The sequence below is a fragment of the Camelus ferus genome, chromosome 4 (assembly GCF_009834535.1).
Source record: "Camelus ferus isolate YT-003-E chromosome 4, BCGSAC_Cfer_1.0, whole genome shotgun sequence".
Taxonomy (NCBI): Eukaryota; Metazoa; Chordata; class Mammalia; order Artiodactyla; family Camelidae; genus Camelus; species Camelus ferus.
The window spans coordinates 35,222,519-35,241,504 of NC_045699.1; positions in this window are offsets into that span (position 1 = coordinate 35,222,519).

An 18,986-nucleotide genomic window follows, 5' to 3' on the forward strand; every position below is an offset into this window, starting at 1 on the left:
GCCAGAAAGAAGAGAAAAAGACAAGTCAATGGCCAAGAGACATGGAGGGAGAGGGGAATAGATTTAGGGACCCCAGAGCTTGGGTGAGAACAGGATCTCCCTCGTCTTGCTGAGGGACTTTACCCTACTCCCACTTCAGGTTATACAGCCCCCACCCCACTGGTTATCCTCAAGTCCCCTGCCTTAATAGGTCAAAAAGCAGCCCCAGCCTAGAGTGGATTCCTCCTTGGCAATCTCCTCTTTGTGCTGTGCCTAGCTTTGTTTTTGTGTTTCTGGTTTAGTTCATTTCAGTGGGAGGGACAGACTTGTGCCTTGGAGGAATTATTCCCAGCCTTGGAGAAATGCCCAGCCTGGAGCTACGGTCATATCCCAGTGCAGCCTGACCTTTCTCAGGATGGCCTAGAGCCAACCCGAGACCAGAAGTTGCCTTTGGCCATGCAGGCACTTGGCAGTGGGCGTGTCCAGTGCCTGCTGCCCTGGACCCTGCAGGGACCAGGTGCATTCTGTCTCCTTTTAGGGCCCCAACTAACCAACCAGGCCTCCCTACATCGCAGAATTCTGTTTTGAGGCATTCTGACTTTCGCAAATCCCTTGCTCCCCTAAAAGTGAAGGCAGAGGCTGTAGGCACAAAGTGTTATCGAGAAAGTTCCAAACACTCAGGCTTCTGTAAGGCCTGTGACTTGCTTGCACCCAGGTGAGGGAGGCCTGCTGCCCTCTGTTGTCTAAACGTCATCTCTTCACTTCTTCCCTTTCATGAAAACTTCTCACCTGTACTTCTGCAAGCGGCAACTCTCCAAGAAGGCCTCTTCCTTGAAACTCTCCTCTCCAATCCATCCTGTCTGTGGCTGCTGGAGTCATTTTGCTAAGGCCCTGTCTTATCTTGTTATCCCTTTACTCAAAAAACATCTGTGGCTCCCATTGCCTGTGGAATAAATAATTAGTTTGAGTCATCAAAGTTTCTGTGCTTAACTCCAGAGGGTACACACCCCATAAACTCTATCACGCATCCCTGAGGGCCAGGGGGCTCAGGAGAACGAGGACAGTATCTGGGGACCCTAAAACCTGCCCAGACCCCATTCCCAGTTTGGAGGTGTTGGTCCTGGGATGGTCCTGTCTTTTGGCCAAACATCTTTTATACTGGGGACTCCCCTTTATGCTAGGCTTTCCGTCAAGCCCTCCAACAACAGTTACTTATTTGATCTGATAAAGGAAGGTTTGAGATGAATCTCCAAGTTTGCAGATAAGAGTAAGCCACTGGTGGCTAGTTCTCGGCACACATGCTATCACATCTCTCCTCCCTTACCCACAGCACGTGTGACTAATCCACTTTTGCCCAATGAGCCCAGCTGAGGCCTCAACAAACCTTTTCAACACGATTCCAGGCAGCTGCTACCAATCAATTGAATTCAGCAAGGGAGAGGGAATCTGTTACCCCTACACCCAGCTCTTCCAGGGAATGAAATTTTAAACCTTGTCAAGTTTGGATACAAAAAGACAAGGCCATGCAAGGGGACACACAAGTGGCCGGGGGCTCACTATTGTGGGATAATTACATTTTGAAATTTAACCAAAGATTCCCCCCCTCATTTCCTTATATTAACCCCAGCCTTTTCCTGAATTCAGGCTAGTGACATTCTGTTTCTAGTCTCTTGGTGAATGAATGACTCAGCAAAAATGCAGAGAGAGAACTAAGAATCTAAACAGACATGAAACTTCTGGCAGTGATGGTAATTTGAGAGGAAAAAAAGAAAAGCTTAAGTTTTAGAGTTTCAAAATCATGGGTCGTAAGGGGACTCAGGGTATAGAGAATACACGATGAGGAGAAAAAAGGATGAAAACAGGCAAACAGGGAAAAGCTCTTCCAGAGAGTTGGAGCGAGGAGGAGAAATAATGGGGAGAAGTGGGTCTTTGGGAAGGGTTTCTGTGCCCTACCTGTCCTTGGCCCAAGTCTGGGTGAGAAGTGATGGTACCCCAAGCCCTTTTGGGAAACTGAGGCGGAGGGGTTGAAGGTTGAGCCCAAGAAAGTGCCCAGCGTAGTATGTTACATGAAGGTCCTCAGACAAACCCTCTGAGTTTCTTGAAGCCCAGGGTAGTGTGAGAACTGCAGAAGGGGTCATGTCCTTCTGAGAGAGGTGGGGATGAGGTGTAGGGAGCCTGGGAGCATGAGGAGGAACCAGAACAGTATGGCAGAGGACGGTGGGGACCCTCTGTGAGGCCACCATGGTAGATGGTGACAGTGGAGGAGCTGGGGACTCCTTCCCCTGAAATTCTGGGAGCCCTGAGGAAATGAGAATCAGCAGGAATCCTGAGCTTCCTGAGATTAAAGTTCTGCCATTGAGCAGAGTGGGAGCCACAAAAGGGAACTTAATTTTAATCACAGAGAAGGAAAGAAAGTTACCTTTTGGGCACAGTTTAGCTGATATTTGTATGCATTGCACATAAAAAGACATTCTCCAACTATAATGATGAGGTGACATTTTCAGGCTCTTGCTGGTGGCCTGGGGAATGTATCGTGGTCTCTTCTAGGAAGCCTCCAGCTGGCAGCAAGTCTCTACTGTATCTAGAGTGCTGGGTGTGGATCTGGTCCTGCACTCCAGGAAGGACCTGCTGTGCAGTCCTGGGCCCCACAAACTGTTGGTGCAGTCCCGGAGCACTACAGATATATAAACTACGCCAGCTACATCAGATCGAAGAAAAGAAAAGATTTTACGGCTCCTAGAAAGTAGTATATTTCTGGGCCTGTTAACTCTGTAAAAATAGGCAGGTTGGAGATATAAATATTTTAAAGACTGGGTTAATTTAGGCATTATTTGGCATTTTGAGTCAGGGAATTCTACGTTGTGGGGGGCTGTCCTGTGCATTGAAAGATTTTAACAGCATCCTTGGCCTCTGCCCATCAGATGAAAGTAGCACCCGCCCCAAGTTGTGACAACCAGGATTGTGTTCAGATGGTGCTATGTGTCTCCTAGGGGGCAAAATCGCCCCCAGTTGAGAACACTGGGTTAGTTTAATGTTCCCCCCAAAAGGATCACGGAGTAGGGTTCATATGAAAAGAAAGCAGGGTCTGTAGTCAAGTAAGTCTGGAAATGCTGAGTGAAAGCAAGCTAAGCAGAGCGTTTTATTTGTAGGACTTCTCAGTCCTGCAATATGCCAATGGACAAATTATATCTCCAAGAGAGAACATGTGGGATTAGCTGGGCATTGCTTTTAGATACATTCAAGAGCAGTAAAACAGGAGGGTTAATAATAACAAATGTGTCATTAGTGCTTTACAAGTTAAGTGTTTGCCAAATAGATTTTGTGTTTTCCTGATCACAATTCTTCAAGGTAGGTACAATTATTCCTTCTTATAGGAGAGAGAACTGGGACTCAGAGAATTAAATTATTTGCCCATGGCCACCCAGCCAAGAGATGGGGAGTCTGGGACTTGAATGGGTTTAGAGTCTCAGTTCCATGTTCTCTGTGCAGCCACGTGGGCATGGCACTACGCTCCGGAAACTGATGTTGTGTCAGAGTCAAAGCACATCCTCACTCTTGGTGAAACCAACTCTTTTATATTCAGAGTTCTCTTGAGAGACATAACTGCGTCCACATTTACATGGGCAGATGGGGGCTCAATGGGAAAATACTATCTTCTGTATAGTGAAGAAAGTTTCTTTTCATTACAATTCTTATGTGAAACTTCTTTCTCCTTTCTGGAAATGAGAATTATATAACTGTGTTGTTTTATTTTTCCTTGGTTGCCAGGAAGCTCAGTTGCAAAATTTCCATCTTGTCTGACAGTTTAGTGCCCTTTCCCCTTGGTTCTATTATTTATGTATGTACTTTTCTGTGGTTTGCATGCTGCCTCAAAGGCTTTGTGGATAAAAGGGGATATATAAGTACATACAGTTAATAAATAGAAACTTTTCAAAATATTCATCCCTTTAAAAAAAAAAAGCCCACATTGCTTCAAAATGGTTCCATCCGATTTTGTTTCCTAATTATACTGGAATGCCCTTATGTGGATTGCAGCCATGAGTGGTTACACTGTGTGAAAGATAAGCAACCATCTATATGGGATGATTAATTTTTTTTAAATCAAACTGATATTTGCATAGTGTTTTGGGTTTACAAAGCCTTTGCGTAAACATTATCTTATTTGATCTCATCACCTAGCTTCTCTGAGAGCTGGAGCAAGTATCATCAATTACTATCTTCGCTTGACTGCGGATGAATAAACTCAGGCTTGAATATTTTAGGTGACTTATTTTTGCTTTCTAATGTTACTGGTGCAGACTAGCTAGTGTAAGAGTTTAGAAGTAGATTTGGGTCTTTCGCCCCAAAATGGGATGTTGGCCCTGAGCAGAGAAGGCAAATCTGTGGTCCATGTAATCGACACATCCCCCGCCTTCCCCGCCCTCCTCTCACAGACACAATACAGGGGCAGAGAGGTGGCAGCAGCAGCCCTAAATTGATCAAAGCTCATTGAGCTCAACCCTGACCAGCCCTCGATACAGCGCCCCAGACATACTACCAGTGACATGATGCAAGATACCTCAGGATTAGCCTTTTTTTAAGAGTTAAACTCAAAAAATTCTCAAACTCTATGATTATAAACTAGAATAGAAACCTGAGATCATCAAACATGGTGGATTTTGTCTGTAGCATCTACACAGCAATTTAAAAAGCAGCAGGGTATTAGTCTGCTCTGGCTGCTGTAACCAAATACCATAGATTGGGCAGTTTAAACAACAGAAATCTATTTCTCACAGTTCTGGAGGCTGGAAGACTGAGCTCTGGGTGCTGGCCAATTGGGTTTCTGGAGAGGGTCCTCTTCCTGGCTTGAAGCCGGGCCACCTTCTTGTTGTTCCTACGTGGCCTTTCCGCAGCATGTGCATGTGGAGAGACACACAGAGAGAGATCGTGCCTTTCCTCTTCATATAATGCCGCAGTCCTATTGGATTAGGACCTTAGCATTATGACCTCTTTTAACCTTAATCACCTCCTCAAAGCCCTATTTCCAAATACAGCCATGTCAGGGACTAAGGCTTCAACACACGAACTGTGTAGGAGGACAGTGTTTAGTTCATAGCAAGCAGATAATGTCATTTAGGAGTCATTTTTATTCCAAAGGTTCATTTCAGTTTGGATGAGCTAATTTTTAAATCAGCCATTACTAGTGGACTAAAAATAGCATACCCAAACGCCTAGAGCAAGTATTATACCTTAAAAATAAAAAAAAGTCTGGTTGCTTCAGCTATACTGCACCGAATTAATTCCCTTCTTAGCTGATACTTGGAATCCTGCACTCACAGTAACTGCAAATCTTGCTCTAGGTCCAAGATTTTAACCTAGGACAACATTGCAAGATAGTAGATATAGAAGCTGTTTGGGAAGAAGATAAAATGTCTTATTAGAGAATGACTCAAGCAGAACCCAGCTCTCTGTCCTCTGACACCACAACATCAGGGGTTTGGTTTTAAAAAAAACTTTACTTTCTCTAAAGTCTTGCCTTATGTCTGTCTTGCAGAAAAAATTAAGAGCAATTAAAACCAATGTCCTGCTCACTGCTTGGTATTGTTTATCACAAATTGGCTTCCTTTACTATATGGTCATAGATGATGTAAGATCTCCATAGTCACTAATGGACCACAGCCTAGTGTTCTTCATTTAAGGACTGTTTGTTATTTAAGGCCACACTCATGTTCTTTTTGGTCCCAGTTTCTTAACTTCATATACTTGTGCTAGAAACTAACCAAATGAAAAAGAAATCTTTGGGCCATTGATTGACAGTCATGGATTATCCTGTTTCTAATCTCTCTCTCTCTCTCTCAAGGATAAGGGATCCTGAGCTTTGGACGATAAAGCCACAAATGGAACTAAATTATGCTATGCAAAAATAAATTCTTTTACTGAGAATTTCCCAGGAGTTTTGATATTTTTGACTTGTAGTCACTAAATATGGAAAAGATTGAGACACCATGAGAAGCAGGGGAGCTGTTCTGCTTTTTTTAGTCCTTCTTTTAAGAAATAGTTTCATCCCTTTAATGCTGTGTTCACAATATATCAGAAATCCCCTCCCTGCAGAAAAGTCACAACCCTCGGCATGGTAACAGTTTCTGGAAATGTTCTCTGAGCTTCCATTTTTATATAAAGAATACACATTTTAACATATATTTTATATGAAGAATTTATATATTTTTATATAAAGTATGTATGAATTATAATTTATATTTCCTATTGTTGTCCAACATATGGAAATGATGGACATGGGCATTTCACAGCATCTTTCATCTTGGAGGAATCAAACCCCTTTAGACATAGTCTTCTCCTTTACCTCCCATTCGACACAGGCTCAAAGTATTATCCAAATTCATTGGGTGCATTAGTGGAAATAGGGTGGAAACAATTTGTGCATAAGGGTGAGGGACAGAACTTCCTTGTGCATGTATAGGGTGATTTTCTATGAAAGAATAGACATGATCGGGAACTTCACTGAATGGGGTTTATTCTGAGGATATGATTGTGGAAGTCGAGGAGAGGTGGAACCATCTGAGCAGTCACAGGGCTCAGCTTCATGGAAAATGGATGCATTGTCAAGAATCTTTGGGACTCATTAAGAGTTTTAGCAGTTTGACAGCAATGTGGATCCAAGAGTAACCGAGTAACCTGCAATACTCCTGTTCTGTTTCATGTCTTCGCCTGGGGCCATTTAATGTATCTCTCTGTCCCTTGCAGTACATGCAAACTGGTGGTTAGACACAGACAATTAGTTAGATCCTCCTTCTTTTTTTTTTCTCCTCTTCCTTCTTCTCATCCTCCCTCTTTTTCTCATTCTCCTCCTTCTCCCTCTCCTCCTCGTCCTCCTCCTCCTGGTTTTTGGCTAAGACTTCAGAAATGGTCTTGTATTAACTGTTTGGCTATTTCCCCCTTAGGATTTGAGCAGTCATTGATTTCTGTTGTCTGGATACATTAATTCATTGGGGTTGTAAGATGGTAGTATTTGAATTTTATCATTCCTTATTGGCTGGAACACATCTATGAAGAGAAACTTTCCCATGTCAACTATTTGGTTGCCTTGACACATAGCTCCTTTAAAAGCAGAATATACACTTGATCCTTTTCTTCTGTTTATAATTTTCAAGATAATGGGTTGGTTCCCTAGGATTTTCCAAAAATAATCAATGATGACATTTTAAAAAATTACTATGAAAGCATAGATATAAACATATTTGTTGTGTTTTCAATCAACCACAAACTTTATTGATGGCCAAGTTTTCTCATTTTTGACCAGTAGATTGGTTTTTAAGTCTTTGGTATGGTTTGATTGGTCTTTGGGAACATCCTTGCTCTCAGGTGTGACAAAACGTTCTCTGCTTACCTTGCACTTTTTGGCTTCAGACCACAATCAGCCATTTCTCTAAGTCAACCTGGTTCCTTATAGTGGAAAATGATCTGTAGACATTATAGTCAGGGTGCCAGAAGAGCTCATTCATACTAGCTTGGTCGTTGTTTCCAAGTTTTTTTTAGGAGACAGAGCTAGGGAATTTGAATTTATGTTTTAAAGAGACAATACATCATGCATTCAAAGTGAAATTTCACATTTAAATTCAGTTCCACAGGTTTTTCATTTATCAGCCTTATGTCTATATCTCCTTTCTCTCATGTTAAAAATTATGATTTCTGATGATACAGTATAACTGCCCAACTGCTTTATTCCCCCCACTAGTCTGAAAATAACACCACCAACATCAAACCAACAATATAATTACTAAAAATAGGTGGAGTTTTTTTTTGCAGTTCTGTATCATAGAGTGATTTAGATTAGTTCATCTCTGTGGGGTCACACCACCAACTAGACACATAATTAGGTTTATTTGCTTTATTTTGCTTCTTTTTTGGGGGGGAAGAGGTAATTAGGGCTACTTGTTTATTTTTTTAATGGAGGTACTGGGGATTGAACCCAGGACCTTGTGCATGCTGTGCATGTGCTCCAGCACTGAGCTATACCCTCCCCCCTGCTTTATTTTGCTTCTGACTTTTAGGGTTATTTTTGTATTAAATTAACTTTGTTATAATTATGCAAAATAGTGAACAGTTCCCAAGTTAAATCTATAAAACCAAGGTATATTCGAAGAAGTCTAGCCTTTCCCCTATTCCCTCTACCCATTTCTTCCTCTATCTATAGGTGACATTAAAAATTTTTCTTTTATTATTCCATTTAAAAATACAAGCAATATGTATATTACACTTATATCCTCCTACTTCTTAGATAAATGATAGTATACCACACACACCTTCTTTCCTTCTTGCTTTTTTGTACTTTATCTTGACGGTTACTCCTGAATAACGTGCAGAGATAGTCCACATTCCTAAATGGGCATATTTTTCACTGGGCTCATGTACTAACCAGATCTTAACAGTCTTCAGGACCACACAGGGAAAAACAAGACCTTTTGAGAAGAATCTCTCGTACGCCATTGGTGGAAATGTCAATTGTGGCAACCACTTTGAAAGGCAATTTGACAAAATCTAGAAAAAACAAAAGCACATTGGCTACAACTCAGCAATTCTCTTTCTAGAGAAATTCTTTATGCTGAAGGCATACAACCTCATTCATGATGGTGGGAATAAAAAACTAAAACCCTAAATGAGCATCGAAAGGAGAATGGCTAAGTTAAATCGTGATACACTTAAGTGATGGAAAACTATAGCAACAGAAAGGAATGAATTAGATCAATCTATAACGTAGATTTTAAAATATTAAATAAAAACAGATTATAGAATAACTATAGTAACATATCATTTATGTAAAATTAAAATCTACAAAACAGTCCTGTGTGTCATTTATGGCTACGTAAATAGACAGTAACAGTATTAAAACATGGATAAAGGTCTTTTATCTATGCAAGAAGGAAACAGAGAGTCGTACTTCGTAAACTGAAGTGTTTTTCTAGTGTTTTTCTCTCTGTTTCTCTCCTTATCGCTCTGCCTTGCCTTTCAGCTTTCCCCGAGGATTTAGGATTGATTGATATTTCCACTCTGATTCATCCTTGCCAGTGGATACCAAGAAAGAAGTATTGACCGTGCTGAGGAGTGGGGGGAGGCAACTATGATAGCTGAAATAAGGCCATAATTATTTGGTGACCTCTGCAAGTTTTCAGAAGGCAGAATATTCTTGTGTGAACATGTCAGATCTTGTCAAAGGTGCAACCAAATCAGCTCCTGAAATTGGGAAATACCAGTTACAGTGCTACGTGTCCCGTAACAGTGTAAAGGGCAAATTTGCATCATCACTGAAGACAAAAACAAAGGAAAACTAAGCCCTGGGCAACGTGAGGCAGGAGCCACAGTGTTTGGGTGTTTGGGTTGGGAGAGAGAGTTATCCACCGTGAGAAATGAAATTTGGGGCTATGGATGCAAACTGGCCACCCACAGACACTTTTGTTGAAATTGGTTTAGAAAAAAATTTTTGTGGAATTTGATAGAAAAATATGAAAAAAACGTGTTTTTCAAAAATTTGTAAACATTTAAGTATTAGAGAAATAGGTGAGGGAGATGAAAAGGTACAAACTTTTGGCTGCAAAATAAATGAGTCACGGGTATGAATCGTACAGGGAGGGGAATATCGTCAGTAATTAAGCAGTATCTTTGTGCAGTGACAGAGTGTAACCAGACTTATCATGGTGATCATTTTGAAATACACTATGTTGTGCACCAGGAACTAGCACAGTGCTGCAGGTCGGTTATACTTCAAAAGCAAACAAACCAACTCACAGAAAAAGGTATCAGATTTGTGGTTACCAGAGGGGGGGTTGGAGGGACGGGGAATCAGATGAAGGCAGTCAAAAGGTACAAACCTCCAGCTATAAGATAAATAAGTACTAGGGATCTAATGTACAACACGATGAATGTTAATGAACATGGCTATATGGTACATAGAAAAGTTGGTCAGAGAGAAAATCCTCAGAGTTCTCATTAAAAGAAAAGATATTCTTTCTAATTTTTTAAGTAAATCTTATTTTATTTTTTTTAGTGGAGGTACTGGGAGTTGAAACCAGGACCTCATGCATGCTAAGCATGCGTTCTACCACTGAGCTATACCCACCCCCTTCTATTTCTTTAATATTGTATCTATATGAGATGATGAATGCTCACTGAATTTATTGCAGTAATCATTTCATGATGTATGTAAGACAAATCACCTTAAACTTACACAGAAATGTGTGTCAACTGTACCTCAATAAAACTGGAAGAAAAAATGCATTATTCAAACACGTATAAGAATTTAAGTATTGGAAGATTTCACATTAAAAAAAAATCCAGATTCCTAGAATCCCTTGAAAAGGAAAATTTGAGAGATTTGAGAGAAGTGATTAGGCACCACTGTCTAGCATGGTGGATAGCAGTTGCCTGGAGGTGCTGCCCCCTTTAGGTGGAGTTGTGTACTACCCTGCCAACCACAATCCCTACCTGACAGTGCCACTTAACTTACGGTAGCTGCCTGATGATCAGATCGGTAATGCCTAGTTTAGGGCAGCAGATAATGGCATTTGTAATCCCCCCACCTCCAAAACACCTTTTCCTCCCTCTAAACATTTCAGTTGTGTGTTTCCACCTAAATTCAAATAGAAACTCAAAAGACCTGCAAGACAGGACTCCTGGGGCCTCACCATCCTTCCTCAGGTCTGTGTGTTTTGGTGGGGGGTTAGACAGTGGGATTCAATTAAAATTATGATCATAGGGTCCTCAAAACCCTGCTTCCTCAGTGCCAGGAATGTGACCTTAGAGCTCATTCTTGGTTCTACGTGGCTGTGAAAGATGGCTGAGTAGGAATAGCAGAGGGCACCAGACAGCCAAAAATAATGTTTACAATTCGGAATGCAGACCACACTTCAATATTTATAACACCCACAGAAACAATTCCCAAAGAACTGAGTCTAATTAAGAATTCTTGCTCATGATCCAGCGATAAAATAGATCGGAATGAGTCCAAGACCCCATCCATGCCTCTGGCATGGGGTAGGGGTGGGAGGGTGAGGGCCCCACAGGTGGTCTCTGTCCAGATGAGAAGAAATGGGGGATCAACAGCTGGCTCAAATAGGTCATTCAATCAAAGGACTCGTTTCTGCAGGGCAACCTCTCAGAGGACTTCCTAGTCAAGGCTGTGGGTGGAGGTGGATTCAGAGGAGTCAGTATGGATTAAAAGACCCAGATATTGCTGGACTAAGTAGAAAAAATACAACTATAGCTGAAATTTTTCCATAAAGTGGGCACATGCATTATGTGAATCTAGGGATGTCGAGAAGGGATGACCCAGGGGATGTTACCACCACCACAAGTTTTCAAAATTCACTTTCCAGTTCTGCCTCTTTGTCTGCCCGATATCCCATCATGAGTCATTCTTTAGTATTTAGGTACCATCCCTAGGCATGTTCTCCCCTTATATAAATATCTTTGGGAGAAGCTTTAAAAAAGCTTTTTTAAAAAACATTTACTGTATGTGCCAGGCTCTTTTTTATGCATGAATTCATGCCCAAGGTCACAGGGCAGTCACCAGGATTGGAGCTCCTCTAATCCCAACTTCATTGCTCCATGCGGTGGTTTTCATCATATGATCCTGGGACACCTGGAGGTCCTGGAGACCCTTTCAGTGGGTCTCCAGGGGAAATCAGAACTATTTCCATAGTAATATTAAGAGAGTATTTGCTTTTTTTACTCTCATCCTCTCATAAATGTATGGTGGAGTTTTCCAGAGGCTACATGACAGGTGTGATCACAATGAATCAAATGCAGCAGCAGATTTGAGAATCCAGCTGTCTTCCATTAAGCCAGACATAAAAGAGGTTTGCAAACATAAAACAATGCCCCTCTACTACTCTTCTTCTTCTTCTCCTCCTCCTTCTCCTCCTCCTCCTCCTTCTTCTTCTTTTGCTTTGGAGATTTTTGGAGTCCTCAATAATTTGGAAGAGTATAAAGCATCCTGAGATCCAGCTATTTTAGAACCACTGCTCTGTGGCACAGCTAGGGTGTTTGCCTAGCCATCTTCACTTGAGTGTGGACTGAGTTCCTTTGTCCTGAGATAGCTAGTTAAGAGAGGCACCGAGTGTGAGAGTGGGGTGAGGAGAATGATGGTCTCTGTCCTTGGAGGATGCAGACTTAGAGATGAGAAGATCGTATTAGGGTCTTTAGGAAAAGGAGGGCACATAGAGAGGGGAGTCAGAGAGAACTCGGAACAAGACTTTCTCCTTAATCAGGACTGATGGATATTGTGATATAATGGTAGGAACCAAGACCTGGTTCAGAAGACTTGCTTGAGAAAAACCACTTAGAAGTGGTGTGACCTGGGAAAATCACTTATCTTCACTGGGGCTTTATTCCTTGGCTATTGGTTGAACTAAATCAGGATTTTCAACCCAGTATTGTGAAAGAATAATAAGTAATAATACATATAGCAGTAAATAAAGACAAAATAATTGACAAATTTGCAAAGCTTGTAAATATTTCCTTAATAAAAAATGAGGGCAGATTTAGCATTGTCTCCAATCATAATGCTACTCTACTCATCTGAGTTCTAATGTGCTTTCTTTTTGTTTTTAAATTTATTTTTTATTTTTTTTTTGGGGGGAGGTAATTAGGTTATTTATTTACCTATTTTAATTGAGGCACTGGGGGTTGAACCCAGGGCCTCATGCGTGCTAGGCATGTCCTCTACTCCTGAGCTGTACCTTCCCCGCTGAAGTGCTTTCTTGAACGAGGCTACTGCTAGCACAGCACGGCTTAGCCCAGGGAGTGTAAATCATCACATCAAAGAGGAGCAAAGAGCTACTGAAAGTAGATAACTTAGTAAGCTTCCCTTTCAGCTCACATCTCCAGAGGTCTACAACAGTGTTTGGTGCCTACCCTGTTGACACATGTTCTTCAAGAACAGAAGAGGGATATACTTAGAAGGAGGGTCAAGAGTTATCAGACCTACCAGCCACACAGACCTGAGATGATTTCTCAGTTCTATCCTCTGATAGTTGTGTGTCCTTGAGCAGAGATACAATCTCCCTGTAAAGAGAGGGTAAGAATGCCCACGTTGTGGGGCTGTTGTAGCTGTTCAGTGAGAATGTACGTCAGACCAGCTGGCTCACAGCCAGCACTCAATCCACACTAGCCTTCTTCTCTTTTATCAAAGTGGGCAAATAGAGAACTGAAAGACATAACATGAAAAGTTTGTCCATCTGGAATGCTTCTTGATGAGAGAGAGGGCTGCCTCCGAGGAGTCAGGTTCCAGCTTTTAGATGCTGAGGGGGAGGGGCATCAATTTGGTACTGCTGAGGTGGAGGTGGAGTAGGTGTGGGGGAGCCAGGCTGGTGACCGACCCCTTCCTGGTGGCCTCATGGAATGTGTCCTCACTCACATCTGCTTTCCTGGGTCTCAGTTCCTAGGAGACATGATGGATGGACCACAGCCAGTGGAGACTCTGCTCCCCATTTATCATCTTCTGGCTTGCTTAGTGGAGCCATTTGCTTTCCAACAGGTGAGCTGGATGAGATGGATGACATGTTGTCAAAATAGTAAGTAATGGGATGTTGTGGTCATTCTTTTGTGAGGTAGGAGTGGGAAACATTTAGGCATTTCACCTTAGCTTAACAGCAAGCTCAGGAAATGGCTGTTTATGATTCCCAGTCCTCTCTCCCCTATCTGTTTTACTTATTGACTTTAACACAAAAAGTGCCTTTTCCAGGTTTTTAAAAAAATGATTTTCTTGGCACATAAGTATTTGGCAAAGATAAAGTAAACACTGACTAAAATTAAACATTATTTTACAGTACTTGGTGCAAATAAATATGGTAGGCAGAGACCTGAGGCGATGATTCATTGTCAGGATCTATTGGTTAGTTCCATCAAATGAGCCCCAAATGAAGAGCTGCCTTCAACATCCCAAATCACAAAGAGCTACAGAACTCCAGACATGTGGTCTGCACACACTCTGAGAGGCAGGGGGGTGGGGCAAGCACACGCCTTGGAGCCTCTGAGGTCTGGGTTTGAATGGGGGCTCCACTCTTTACTAGGTGTGCGACTTTCAAAATCCCTTCACCCATGCTGAGCCTCAGTTTTCTTATCTGTAAGTTGGAGGTAAGAAAATCTACCCTGTAAAACTGTTTTGAAGATGAGACATACTGTATGCCAAGCATCTTATAATAACAGACACCTAATACACGGTGGCTCTGATGATGATAACGAGGTCTGTTGTCTGTGCTGACAAATTTCGTACACCTAGTTTAACCAGAGCTATTTGCCCTGTAGCGTTACTTGCCTCTAAGTCCTCCTTTATATCCCATAGGCTTTTCAGTTCTGTCCTCTAGTCTGGCTGAAAACTATTAGGTCTTGGGAGAGGTTAACTAAGTTAATTGACTGGCTTAACACATACAGTCACGAGCTGCAAAAAATGACTTTATGAAGAAAGTACATGAATAGCCATCAAAGCACATAAATGTATGTACATTGTGTGAGTGTTAAGATCAATAGCAAGTATTTTATACTTTTGTATTTTACGTTATTTGAAGAAAGTACTTTATGGATGGAAAGTATATAGAAGGCTCCATCAGAGGCTAAATCTGTGCATTTGTTTCTTTCTATCTGGAAGTGCCAGCAATAACTTTGGAATCACTGAAGGTTGCACCCCTAGAAGGAAGGGTGTAATTACATGAGGGTCACTGGGGAAACAGTCTTAGAAGGACACCTTACCATGAGCAAGACCTCCTCAGAAGGGTACATGGGAAAATGGAGCATCATCAGACCCACTCTTAATAAAGAAGAACCACCTGCTCCCTCACGGGGGTCTTTGGGGAAGAAGTGTAGTTAGTTCCATCACAGGGAACATGAGGTGGAAGGTGCTGGAGCCAAGTGTGAATCAGCACTCCTTGGGGGGCGGGGGGCTGATGTGCTGAGATGAATCTGCATTCATGCACCAGAGGATCAAGTGGGAACCTATGGAGCAGGACACCCACAGCCCTGCCCAGCACTCATGGGCGGGGACTGGCCTCTTTAGCAGATACAGCAGCCTGCTCAGGAAAGTGGCTCAGAATGGTATGATCTCAGGGTAGGCCAGACATTTCATTTGAGACTGTGCAGGGCCAGTCTTCAACAGTGACACTGTGTGACAAGAAGTTATGGTGGCGGCAGACTAATCAGACCTAATTCTCATCCCACTTGAATGTGAAGGTAGGACTGATACTTTGGATTGAGTAATTCTAGAAGGGAGGGAAGGTGCAGTTTGCAATCCCCTAGGTAATAACTGATTTAGTCAAGGGCTGGATAGATGGCTACTAAAACCATCAGGTGAAAGGTTGTTGGGGGAACAGCACATTCACGTGTTAGCTGAGTATCACCCTACAGCTTGCTCCTGAACTGTGAAGGTAGAGTGTGTCTTTACATTGGAGAGATCTGGTGGTCAAACTTAGCACCCCTTTTCTTAGTGGAAACACCTTGGCATTATGTGCCTCCTGGTGTGATGCTGAAGTATGTCAGAGACTTGTGAAGGAATCCTGCCATATATGCTTAACCTCAATCTGATAAAGTCTTCAGACCAAACTTCCAGTTTCCAGGAAATAAAGGGGACAGAGGAGCATGAGCAGGGCAAGGAAATAATTACACACATTCAGAATGTGGGATATTCTATAAAACAATTGGCCCGGACTCTTTAAAAAGTCATTGTTGCGGGAGGGGCTTCAAGATAAAAGGACACAGGGAGCTCACCTTCTCCCACAAATACATTGAAAGGTCATTGTCATGAAAAATAAGTGTGTGCTGGGGCCTTCCTCTGGGCTAAAAGGCTAAAGAGATATATCAACCAAATGTGATGATTCGGGAAATAAAAATTAGCCACAGAAGTGAATTTGGAAACAATTGTGGAAATTTGAATATGGACCAGATAGTAGATGGCACTAAGGATATTGCTAATTTTCTTAGGCATGATAATGCCTCAGTATTGGGGTTATGGAGGAGAATACTATTCTCAGGAGAAAAATTCTGAAGTACGTGGAAGTAAAAATTTTGAAGTATGTACAACTTACTGTCATACAGTTTTTGAAAAAAAATATATACAGAGAGAAATGGAGCAACACGTCAATAATCATTGAACATAGGTAGAGGGTATAAAAGTGTTTCTTGTCCTGTACTTCTAATGTTTCTGTATGTAGGAAAATTTTCAGAGTTAGAGGAGAAAAGGGAATGGGAGACTCAGGGCCTCTTCCTAGGCTTCCAGCTAACAAGATGCGAGGAATCAAAGAGACGTGACGACAGTTGTGCTGCACATTTGTGGAACGGCAGTGCATTACTGCTTTAAAAAAAAAATAGCAGACAAAGCCTGTTCACTTAGAGTATCTGGTGTGACAGGGAGGAAATCTGGTCATGTGTCAACCCCATAAAGTCAAGACGAGAAAGGCTGCTTAGATATAGGTGCCTTTTTCATTAGCAGAGAGTCCTTCACAAGATAGAGGCAGGGAGCCTGATCTTAAGACAAACTGGGATAACTGACAAGACTGTTAGTTGATCTCCATGTGCCGGCAGAGCTTACAGCAGGAGGGCCGTGGCGTCTGTGGTCTGCGGGAGACATGAAGGTGGAGACGGCAGGCATTGCCTTCGTCGAGAACAGCTTGACTGACTTAATTCAGGATCTTTCTGCCTGGACTTCAGTGCATTTGCTTAGCAGCTGTGGAGGAGGATGGGTGAGCGCCTGCTGCTTGCATCGTGGCTTGTCCAGCTGTCACCCTGGTTTCTTCTGCAGACAGATGTTTGAAAATGACTGTGTGATCTCTGCTTTACCAGCCTGAACGGAGTCTCAGAGCTTTAGAGCTGGAGAGACATTTGGTTCTTAGCCTGGGGTTCAGAGAGCCTTCCCTTGGTGACTGTGGATGGCTGTCAGGGCTTCTCTGGGCCCCTTTGAACAGTTTCCTAAACCGAAGCTTTTTTCCCCAGGAAGGGTTCCTAGCTTTCAATAGATCCAATAAGCTGTCATAACTCCAGAAATGTAAGAGCCATTGATCTGGTCCAACAATTAAAGCCCAAATAACAGAGAAACCGGGAGAACAAATTAGGAAAAGAAGCAGTTATTGAAAATTTTGGACTGTCTGTATACTTTATAGAACTGACCTGGTTTTCTGCCACTGCAGACTGAGATAATGGCCCAGTAAAATTGGTTGAATGAAACAGAGCCACCAGGGAGCTCCTGCTGTCAGTGTAGAAACCCCAAATAGCAGAAACAAGTCTGGTTGAAATCCCTAAGAAGGCAACATAATTTAGGAGCAAGCTCCTGTAATCTCTAGAAGCCAGAGACATGGGGGAGACCAGTCAGATTCTATTGTGAAGATTACATCTGAGCTCTGAGAGGAAATATCGTTGATAAATATCTGTCAACAAATTCCATCCCTCCATCCACTTCCCTCCCTACCTGGCCCGCCCAACCCGTTTTAAGAAAAGGTGGGTCCTTTGGCAGGACAGACACAAAAGAGAGCTGGTTTTTTTTTTTCTGAAACAGAGACAGCACTCTATTTGATGAAGCATTGCTGTGCTTACCAAATAAGATGAGACAAAAAGTTTCTTTGAACACTGTGATTAGGTGTGTGTGTGTGTGTGTGTGTGTGTGTGTGTGTGTGTGTGTGTGTGTGTGTGTTGGGGGAGGAGTGGTACTGGAGAATATCACCAAGAGCAATGGCACTTAAGTAGTTTTTGAAAGGCTGAAGCATCTGGGTGCTGAATAGAAGGGTCTCGTGGGTCCTGAGGCTGCCTCTGCTTCCAGTGGTGAGAAGCTCTGGCTCAGGTGGGCTGCTGCCCCCTGCCTCTTATCTCCCTCCCATATCTCTCTTGCTGGCAGCTCTTGAGGATTCATGACCTGGGACTGACATGTAGCTCCCTCCGCACTAGTAACATCTTCCCATGACTGTGCCGGTTTTCCTGCCAAGGTCTAACTATCCCTTCGGGGACATCTGTTGGATTTTATACATGCTTTACTAGATTGGGAGCTCGCGGAGGGCACGTTCAGGCACACTACAGTGGGGAAGGAAAGTTTGGTGGGTGGAGAGTCTATGACCACGGTCTCCCACCTTTCAGTCCACATCCAGGGTGGTGGGAAAGTCCCCTCTGCCTTCTCCCTCACCCTTATTACCACTTGCTGCTACTTGGGCAAAGAACCATCATCCATTGTTCATTCATTCAATTCATCACTCATTAGTTTTGTAGTTTGTTTATGTCTTCACTCATATGTTCGATAAATGTTGACTGGGTTGCAGTATACGATGCACCCACCAGAATCTTTCTAGGATTCGTACTCGAGAACTGAAATCTCAGATTGATTTCAGTTTTCCCCTTTGGCTGGTTTCTAGTCTCACCCCATTACGTGTGCCCTAGCTTATTCTTCCTACTGTATTTAACCTAATCCACTACCATTTACCCTGTCGATGAGTCTCTCTAGTTCACATTTTGGCTTCCTCTCTTATTTCCCCTTCCCTTCCAGGTCATCTTCAGTTCTCACTCAGATCAAATTTTCTGGACTCATCTCTTTCTACTTATGACAAATTGGCATATGCTTTAGCCACAGGGAATTACCTGTTTTCCAGTGCTCCGTTGTATCTTCATGCCATTGTGACTTTTCTTGGTCGGGCTGTCCTGTTGCCTGGAATTCTTCTCCCTCTTCCTCTTTTCTGCTTTTTGAAATTTCACTTATCCTTCAAGGCTGAGACGTTTGAACCCAAATGTTACCTTTTCTGAGTAGTCTTCCCAAACCTTCTTTCAATGCTGATCTCTAGTTACTGCAAATCTGAATGCACATTTAAAAAGCACACTTTGTACTTGAGTGCTTTGCTTATATAATTTATTGATGATGCTTTGAAAACTCTTGATTTGTTTAGTGACTGTTTCACTAGACAGGGAATTCACTGAGGGCAAGACCCTCTACTCATTGATATTCTCATTCATTCTCCATGCAAGCGCCAAGCTTGGCACCAGGAACTGTGCTA